The sequence below is a fragment of the Lithobates pipiens genome, unplaced genomic scaffold (assembly GCF_037356315.1).
Source record: "Lithobates pipiens isolate NorthernLeopardFrog02 unplaced genomic scaffold, aLitPip1_a1.2 Scaffold_8, whole genome shotgun sequence".
Lineage (NCBI taxonomy): Eukaryota > Metazoa > Chordata > Amphibia > Anura > Ranidae > Lithobates > Lithobates pipiens.
Genome location: NW_027507903.1, coordinates 452,361,804 through 452,372,701, shown reverse-complemented (window position 1 = coordinate 452,372,701; position 10,898 = coordinate 452,361,804).

The following is a 10,898-nucleotide window of genomic DNA, read 5'->3' as shown; positions in this document are numbered from 1 at the left end:
GGCGAGGGAAGGTCAGGGTAGGCAAAGAAGAGGGTGCAGGAGATGATCACCAGCACCGTAATATAGAGCACTGACACCTGCACCGTGATAGAGTGATCTGACAACAGCACCGTGACATAACACATGTATGAGGTGAATCTGGGATCGACAACTACAAGCATTCTTTTTTTATATGTGAAATTCTGATAATTCAGGACTCATGAGACAATGGAGGCGAGGGAAGGTCAGGGTAGGCAAAGAAGAGGGTGCAGGAGATGATCACCAGCACCATGATATAGAGCACTGACACCTGCACCGTGATAGAGTGATCTGACACCCGCACCGTGACATAACACATGTATGAGGTGAATCTGGGATCGACAACTACAAGCATTCTTTTTTATATGTGAAATTCTGACAATTCAGGACTCTTGAGACAATGGAGGCGAGGGAAGGTCAGGGTAGGCAAAGAAGAGGGTCCAGGAGATGATCACCAGCACCAGCACCATGATATAGAGCACTGACACCTGCACCGCGATAGAGTGATCTGACACCAGCACCGTGACATAACGCATGTATGAGGTGAATCTGGGATCGACAACTACAAGCATTCTTTTTTAATATGTGAAATTCTAACAATTCAGGACTCTTGAGACAATGGAGGCGAGGGAAGGTCAGGGTAGGCAAAGAAGAGGGTGCAGGAGATGATCACCAGCACCGTGATATAGAGCACTGACACCTGCACCGTGATAGAGTGATATGACACCAGCACCGTGACATAACACATGTATGAGGTGAATCTGGGATCGACAACTACAAGCATTCTTTTTTTATATGTGAAATTCTGACAATTCAGGACTTTTGAGACAATGGAGGCGAGGGAAGGTCAGGGTAGGAAAAGAAAAGGGTGCAGGAGATGATCACCAGCACCTGCACCGTGATATACAGCACTGACACCTGCACCGTGATAGAGTGATCTGACACCAGCACAATGACATAACACATGTATGAGGTGAATCTGGGATCGACAACTACAAGCATTCTTTTTTTATATGTGAAATTCTGACAATTCAGGACTCTTGAGACAATGGAGGCGAGGGAAGGTCAGGGTAGGGAAAGAAGAGGGTGCAGGAGATGATCACCAGCACCAGCACCATGATATACAGCACTGACACCTGCACCATGATAGAGTGATCTGACACCAGCACCGTGACATAACACATGTATGAGGTGAATCTGGGATCGACAACTACAAGCATTCTTTTTTTATATGTGAAATTCTGACAATTCAGGACTCTTGAGACAATGGAGGCGAGGGAAGGTCAGGGTAGGCAAAGAAAAGGGTGCAGGAGATGATCACCAGCACCAGCACCGTGATATAGAGCACTGACACCTGCACCGTGATAGAGTGATCTGACACAAGCACCGTGACATAACACATGTATGAGATGAATCTGGGATCGACAACTACAAGCATTCTTTTTTTATATGTGAAATTCTGACAATTCAGGATTCTTTAGACAATAGAGGCGAGGGAAGGTCTGGGTAGGCAAAGAAGAGGGTGCAGGAGATGATCAGCAGCACCAGCACGGTGATATAGAGCACTGACACCTGCACCGTGATAGAGTGATCTGACACCAGCACAATGACATAACACATGTATGAGGTGAATCTGGGATCCACAACTACAAGCATTCTTTTTTTATATGTGAAATTCTGACAATTCAGGATTCTTGAGACAATGGAGGTGAGGGAAGTTCAGGGTAGGCAAAGAAGAGGGTGCAGGAGATGATCACCAGCACCAGCACCGTGATATAGATCACTGACACCTGCACCGTGATAGAGTGTTCTGACACCAGCACCGTGACATAACACATGTATGAGGTGAATCTGGGATCGACAACTACAAGCATTCTTTTTTTATATGTGAAATTCTGACAATTCAGGACTCTTGAGACAATGGAGGCGAGGGAAGGTCAGGGTAGGCAAAGAAAAGGGTGCAGGAGATGATCACCAGCACCAGCACCGTGATATAGAGCACTGACACCTGCACCGTGATAGAGTGATCTGACACAAGCACCGTGACATAACACATGTATGAGGTGAATCTGGGATCGACAACTACAAGCATTCTTTTTTTATATGTGAAATTCTGACAATTCAGGACTCTTTAGACAATAGAGGCGAGGGAAGGTCAGGGTAGGCAAAGAAGAGGGTGCAGGAGATGATCAGCAGCACCAGCACGGTGATATAGAGCACTGACACCTGCACCGTGATAGAGTGATCTGACACCAGCACAATGACATAACACATGTATGAGGTGAATCTGGGATCCACAACTACAAGCATTCTTTTTTTATATGTGAAATTCTGACAATTCAGGATTCTTGAGACAATGGAGGTGAGGGAAGTTCAGGGTAGGCAAAGAAGAGGGTGCAGGAGATGATCACCAGCACCAGCACCGTGATATAGATCACTGACACCTGCACCGTGATAGAGTGTTCTGACACCAGCACCGTGACATAACACATGTATGAGGTGAATCTGGGATCGACAACTACAAGCATTCTTTTTTTATATGTGAAATTCTGACAATTCAGGACTCTTGAGACAATGGAGGCGAGGGAAGGTCAGGGTAGGCAAAGAAGAGGGTGCAGGAGATGATCACCAGCACCAGCACCGTGATATACCGCACTGACACCTGCACCCTGATAGAGTGATCTGACACCAGCACCGTGACATAACACATGTATGAGGTGAATCTGGGATCGACAACTACAAGCATTCCTTTTTTATATGTGAAATTCTGACAATTCAGGACTCTTGAGACAATGGAGGCGAGGGAAGGTCAGGGTAGGCAAAGAAGAGGGTGCAGGAGATGATCACCAGCACCAGCACTGTGATATACAGCACTGACACCTGCACCGTGATAGAGTGATCTGACACCAGCACCGTGACATAGCATATGTATGAGGTGAATCTGGGATCCACAATTACAAGCATTCTTTTTTATATGTGAAATTCTGACAATTCAGGACTCTTGAGACAATGGTGGCGAGGGAAGGTCAGGGTAGGCAAAGAAGATGGTGCAGGAGATGATCACCAGCACCAGCACCAGCACCGTGATATAGAGCACTGACACCAGCACCGTGACATAACACATGTATGAGGTGAATCTGGGATCGACAACTACAAGCATTCTTTTTTTATATGTGAAATTCTGACAATTCAGGATTCTTGAGACAATGGAGGCGATGGAAGGTCAGGGTAGGCAAAGAAGAGGGTGCAGGAGATGATCACCAGCACCAGCACGTTGATATAAAGCACTGACACCTGCACCGTGATAGAGTGTTCTGACACCAGCACCGTGACATAACACATGTATGAGGTGAATCTGGGATCGACAACTACAAGCATTCTTTTTTTATATGTGAAATTCTGACAATTCAGGACTCTTGAGACAATGGAGGCGAGGGAAGGTCAGGGTAGGCAAAGAATAGGGTGCAGGAGATGATCACCAGCACCGTGATATACAGCACTGACACCTGCACCGTGATAGAGTGATCTGACACCAGCACCGTGCCATAACACATGTATGAGGTGAATCTGGGATCGACAACTACAAGCATTCTTTTTTTATATGTGAAATTCTGACAATTCAGGACTCTTGAGACAATGGAGGCGAGGGAAGGTCAGGGTAGGCAAAGAAGAGGGTGCAGGAGATGATCACCGGCACCAGCACCGTGATATACAGCACTGACACCTGCACCGTGATAGAGTGATCTGACACCAGCACCGTGACATAACACATGTATGAGGTGAATCTGGGATCCACAATTACAAGCATTCTTTTTTTATATGTGAAATTCTGACAATTCAGGACTCTTGAGACAATGGAGGCGAGGGAAGGTCAGGGTAGGCAAAGAAGAGGGTGCAGGAGATGATCACCAGCACCAGCACCGTGATATAGAGCACTGACACCTGCACCGTGATAGAGTGATCTGACACCAGCACCGTGACATAACACATGTATGAGGTGAATCTGGGATCGACAACTACAAGCATTCTTTTTTTATATGTGAAATTCTGACAATTCAGGACTCTTGAGACAATGGAGGCGAGGGAAGGTCAGGGTAGGCAAAGAAGAGGGTGCAGGAGATGATCACCAGCACCGTGATATACAGCACTGACACCTGCACCGTGATAGAGTGATCTGACACCAGCACCGTGACATAACACATGTATGAGGTGAATCTGGGATCGACAACTACAAGCATTCTTTTTTTATATGTGAAATTCTGACAATTCAGGACTCTTGAGACAATGGAGGCGAGGGAAGGTCAGGGTAGGCAAAGAAGAGGGTGCAGGAGATGATCACCAGCACCCTGATATACAGCACTGACACCTGCACCGTGATAGAGTGATCTGACACCAGCACCGTGACATAACACATGTATGAGGTGAATCTGGGATCGACAACTTCAAGCATTCTATTTTTATATGTGAAATTCTGACAATTCAGGACTCTTGAGACAATGGAGGCGAGGGAAGGTCAGGGTAGGCAAAGAAGAGGGTGCAGGAGATGATCACCAGCACCGTGATATACAGCACTGACACCTGCACTGTGATAGAGTGATCTGACACCAGCACCGTGACATAACACATGTATGAGGTGAATCTGGGATCGACAACTACAAGCATTCTTTTTTTATATGTAAAATTCTGACAATTCAGGACTCTTGAGACAATGGAGGCGAGGGAAGGTCAGGGTAGGCAAAGAAGAGGGTGCAGGAGATGATCACCAGCACCAGCACCGTGATATACAGCACTGACACCTGCACCGTAAGCAGCCCCAGGAGGAAGTCAGCATAGCACAGGGATGGTGGGAGCCCCTCATAATGAGCATAGCACAGGGATGGTGGGAGCCCCTCATAATATGCACAGCAGAGGGTGCAGGAGAGTAAGGCTGAGTGAGCCACTTTGACATAATCGCAGGCACCTTCTGCAATTTCCCACTTTGGCTCAAGCCTGTTGCTCCTGCCCTACCCCTACCACCCCTGAGGAAGGGCCTGCCTCTTCCTCTGCCTGTCATTTTTTAAATGACCCTGTGACAAAACTCTCTACAGAAGTGCAGTATGTATGTGGAAGAAGGTATATAACATCCCCCTTCAATCTATTGTTTTTGGGGGCCACTGGTCTATCACACCAGTTACAATACTTTTTTTGTTGGATTGCGTTTGTCACTCTGTAGTATCGCTGCAGAACCGCTCAGCAGTCACAATGCTGGACAGTGGTAACGCACTATACTATGCTTTCTATATGTGCAAGTATTTTATACGTGTATTACACAACTATATACTGCACACCAAATAGTACACCTATACCAGTCCTTAAGGACCTTTGTGCAACTAGTAGGTTGTGATTAGCAGACTGTACCTCACTCAACCCTATATACTGTAGTACACTATACCTTACCAGTCCTTAGAAGGACCTTTGTGCAACTAGTAGGTTGTGATTAGCAGACTGTACCTCACTCAACCCTATATACTGTAGTACACTATACCTTACCAGTCCTTAGAAGGACCTTTGTGGAAGTAGTAGGTTGTGATTAGCAGACTGTACCTCAGTCCCTATACTCATAAAGGACTGCTGCAGAATAGGGCAGCAGTCAGCAGTAGTGCACCTTAACCCTATATATTGTGGACCTATACCAGTCCTTAAGGATTAGCAGACTGTACCTCACTCAACCCTATATACTCTAGTACGCTATACCTTACCAGTCCTTAGAAGGACCTTTGTGGAACTAGTAGGTTGTGATTAGCAGACTGTACCTCAGTCCCTATACTCATAAAGGACTGCTGCAGAATAGGGCAGCAGTCAGCAGTAGTGCACCTCAACCCTATATATTGTGGACCTATACCAGTCCTTAAGGATTAGCAGACTGTACCTCACTCAACCCTATATAATCTAGTACACTATACCTTACCAGTCCTTATAAGGACCTTTGTGGAACTAGTAGGTTGTGATTAGCAGACTGTACCTCAGTCCCTATACTCATAAATGACTACTGCAGCAGAAGGGCAGCAGTCAAGTATAATATTCTTTCTATATATGGAAGAAAGAATATTATACGTGTACAACCCTATTACCATACCAGTCCTGAAAAGAACCTTTGGGGACCTAATAGTAACAGCTACTGATTAAACTGACTGTCCCTCACTGCCACACACAGCTTCCTGTCTGTCCCTATTTAAACTGACAAAACACAGGCTGCTGCAACAATAACTTGAATAGCACTCAAAACTATATCCTGTACTACTTTAGCATACCAGTCCTGAAAAGGACTTTTGTGGACCTAATAGTAACTGCTAATGATTAAACTGACTTTCCCTGCTGCACACAGCGTCCTGTCCCTCTCTGCACTGACAAAAGACAGGCTGCTGCAACAATGACTTGAATAGCAGTGCCTCAAACCTATAAAATGGCCGCCGGATCGGGTCTATTTATAAGTTTGGGGGAATGTCCAAGTGTCCATGTGCTGTAATGTCTGAATTGGCTGTCCTGTACCACGATGGATGTGTCATCATAGGTCAAAGTTCTTTTACACAGTAAATACGTAGGTCCGCCGGGCGAACAGCGGCAATAGTCCACCGAAATTCGCCGCAAACCGACCGCTGGGCGAACCGTTCGGCCATCCCTAATGGCGCCATCAGTGACATGGTACCTTATGCCTTCTTTATGGAGCGTGCATTGCGTCGTGTCATTGATCAAGCTGTGGAGGAGCAGGAGCGGGCAGATGAGGAAGTCGCAATGCTGGATGAATTCCGAGGGGGGCTACTCTATCTGAGACAAGTCAACAACAGGAGTCTGAAGAGGATTCAGAGGAGGATGGTGCCGGGGCGGATGAGGAGGAGCAAGAAAAGCATGCTTTAAACCTTTCTGGGATCCCTGTTGTGTGTGGATGGGGAGAGGAGAGTGAAGAGGACGACATTATCCTGGATGATGAGCAGGAGCCAGGCCACCACACTGCTTCCAGTTTAGTGCAAATGGGGGCCTTCATGCTCCAGTGTTTTAACAGGGACCCCTGTATAAAAAGCATAAGGGTCAAGAACCAGTACTGGGTGGCAACGTACTTAGACCCCCGGTATAAACACAAAATGGCGGAAATGTTACCGCCGTCACAGAGGGCTGTCAGAATGGAGCACTTCCAGGCCTTGCTTCGAGAAATGCTGCATTCTGCTTTTGCGTGCGCTGGCAGAGGAGCAATTCCCACTCCCAGAGAAGGAGTTGCGGGTACCAATCCAACAGCGCCTGCAAGAAGAGGCCGGTTTGAAGATGTGTTGGTGACTTCTGATATGAGGTCATTCTTTCAGCCGACCCATCGACAGGTGTCATCCGGATCCAGCATCAGGGAACGCCTAGACCGTCAGGTGTCCGACTACATCGGGTTAACGGCCGATGTGGACGCTGAGGAGTGATGAACCCCTGGACTACTGGGTGGGCAGGCTTGACCTCTGGCCAGAGCTTGCCCAATTTGCAATAGAACTGTTGGCTTGCCCCTTGTCCGGTGTCCTGTCCGAAAGGACGTTCAGCGCAGCAGGGGGGATCGTGACCGATAAGCGTAATCACCTAGCTCACGACAGTGTTAACTACCTCACATTTCAAAAAATGAATGAGGCATGGATCTTGGAGGAATTCAACACATGTGACTAGTAGACCATGTATATGTCTATAAACGATTTTTTTAATCGAGCACACAGACATTCTTTCTTCATTTGGCTCACTTCCTTGTACAATAAAAGCACACTGTACTATATGCCCGTACCCTCCTGTTTGAAGAGGTTGAGCGGTGTCATATTTTTGGGGCCCAGCAGCAAGTTGCTGGTATCAGTGCTGCTGTTAGTGCTCTCTATCTCTGTGCTGTTGCTGACTTCCTCCTGGGGCTGTACCTCTGCTGTGCATATTATGAGGGGCTCCCACCATCCCTGTGCTATGCTGACATCCTCCTGGGGCTGCTTATTATGAGGGGCTCCCACCATCCCTATGTGCTGACCTCCTCCTGGGGCTGCTTATTATGAGGGGCTCCCACCATCCCTGTGCTGACTTCCTCCTGGGGCTGTACCTCTGCTGTGCATATTATGAGGGGCTCCCACCATCCCTGTGCTATGCTCATTATGAGGGGCTCCCACCATCCCTGTGCTATGCTGACTTCCTCCTGGGGCTGCTTATTATGAGGGGCTCCCACCATCCCTGTGCTGTGCTGACTTCCTCCTGGGGCTGTACCTCTGCTGTGCATATTATGAGGGGCTCCCACCATCCCTGTGCTATGTTTACTATGAGGGGATCTCACCATCCCTGTGCTATGCTGACTTCCTCCTGGGGCTGCTTATGGTGCAGGTGTCAGTGCTGTATATCACGGTGCTGGTGTCAGTGCTTTATGTCACGCTGCTGATGTCAGTGCTCTCTATCACGGTGCTGGTGTCAGATCACTCTATCACGGTGCAGGTGTCAGTGCTGTATATCACAGTGCTGGTGTCAGTGCTTTAAGTCACGCTGCTGATGTCAGTGCTCTCTATCACGGTGCTGGTGTCAGATCACTCTATCACGGTGCAGGTGTCAGTGCTCTATATCACGGTGCTGATGTCAGTGTTTTATGTCAATGCTCTCTATCACGGTGCTGGTGTCAGATCACTCTATCACGGTGCAGGTGTCAGTGCTCTATATCATGGTGCTGGTGATCATCTCCTGCACCCTCTTCTTTGCCTACCCTGACCTTCCCTCTCCTCCATTGCCTTCATGCGCTCCTGAGTCCTGCATTGTCAGAATTTCACATATAAAAAAAGAATGCTTGTAGTTGTCGATCCCAGATTCACCTCATACATGTGTTATGTCATTGGCCATGTGGTGGGACTATGTGTGCACAGCTAGTAATTATTTTGTGGCTGCAAATTTGACCTGTAGGTTTGTAAAGTTTGCCTCCCATATATATATATATATATATATATATATATATATATATAAAAAATACACTGCCACTAACTGAATAACTTCACTGCTTAATCTAAATCACATTATCTCTCCTTCCACGCCAACAACACTACACTGGGCCGCTGTGTAAGCAGCCTTATATCATTTTTTCATCGTTTTTTGTGAGTGCAATATTTTTCATTTAAATAAATTGTGTTTTTACGAGACAGTATTACGCTATGTGTGTTTTCCGCAATTGCTTTTTTCCGAGATCTCGAATTACCTGGTGCTCATGAAGCGGATGAGATCCAGCCGATGAGGAGTGATATCTGAAAGCTCGTGTAACCAGGCAGATCTGGTAAGAATAAAACTAAAGGGGGTCGCTTCATGCTTGGGATTACCCCCCAGCAAATTTGGGAACATTGCACTGCATTGCTGGAAGTCTAATCATGTTAAGGAAGGATTGCATTGTGTACCTCCTATGATCTGTGACAGAAAACTTTGTTTCAGTTTTGCTTCCTATGCTTCCTATGGACTGTAATAGATAACTTTGTTTCAGTTTTTTTCTCACTGAAACTATCTTGAGCATTTAGCATAAACTGGACATACGGATAGTTATTATGGACAATAACAATTTTGTATGATCAATTTTTGGAGTATATACATATGTTTTCCGTAGAATAAGAGTTTGCACCAGAACAATTTTTCTTCTATAGAGTAATATGCGCTGTTTTTTCTATGGGTGAATTGATTTATTCATTTACCTCGTAGATGTTTTTTTGATGTTTTCAGTGGTTTTATTTATTTAAAGCCTTTTAATACAGCTGCTTAAATTCCACAGCTCCCAGTTAGGAAGCACACCATTTAGTGCTAGCGCTTTTGTTTGCTTGGTCAACGGGCAGAGGTTACCCAAAGCAAAGGTGTTTATTGTGTTTAGCCTTATATCATGTGAGTCATGGACTTAGTCCCCCTGAGCCAAGATTGGTCAAAGGCACCCTGCCTTTGGCCAACTATGGCTCTCTTAGCAGATGGCGCTGGGATTGGCCAAAGCATGCAGGTCAAGTGCATGCTTTGGCCAATCATCATACAGCAATGCACTGCGATCTCGCAGTGCATTATGGGGTGTTCCGCGGGCACTCGAATTTCCCACGAACGCCCCATAATGATCGTTCTTCGGCGAACGGGCGAACACCTGATGTTCGAGTCAAACATCGAGCTCATCCCTACTCCTGAGCTATGTTGATGCCACTATCATGTTTACAGTCAGGATCATTCCATCAATTTTATTCTGTTTTATTGCATTATGTTTTAACAATAATGCGCTTTCATATATGTATTGTGCGATACATGGGTTATGTCAGGGCTTGACAAATTTGCTTGGAATCTAGGAGCCAGCTTAAAAAGTTAGGAGCCAGGTCGGTAACGGCGATCCGGACCTGTCCCTGGCCTGACATGGAGACGAGTGAGGGGAAGATAGCGCCGAAGCCCCCCCCCCCTTTTTTTTTTCTTAATTAAAATAATTTTTTTTTTTTACTTTTTACAAAAAAAATATTTTTTATATATATATATATATATATATATATATATATATATATATATATATAATTAAATTAATAAATAAATAAATTAATAATATATATATATATATATATATAATATAATGAGAAGCCATTTACCAGCCACCACACTCACCGTTGGGCAAAAGGCGCCAGATGACGCCCGCAATCACTTCCTTCTCTTCACTTTGGGAAAGAAATGGGCGGGCAGTGAAAAACAGGCAGGGGAGCTTCACTCCATTAGGAATTAGCATTATTGGAATAGGGTGTAATTTCTACATCCACCACAAGATGGCGCCAGACTACCGAAAGATTTTAGAAGGCCGCAAAGCCGCGGCCTCAATTACTGGCCGGCGTGGCCCGATGCAATTGCGCGGCGGAGTTCGGGGTCCAAAT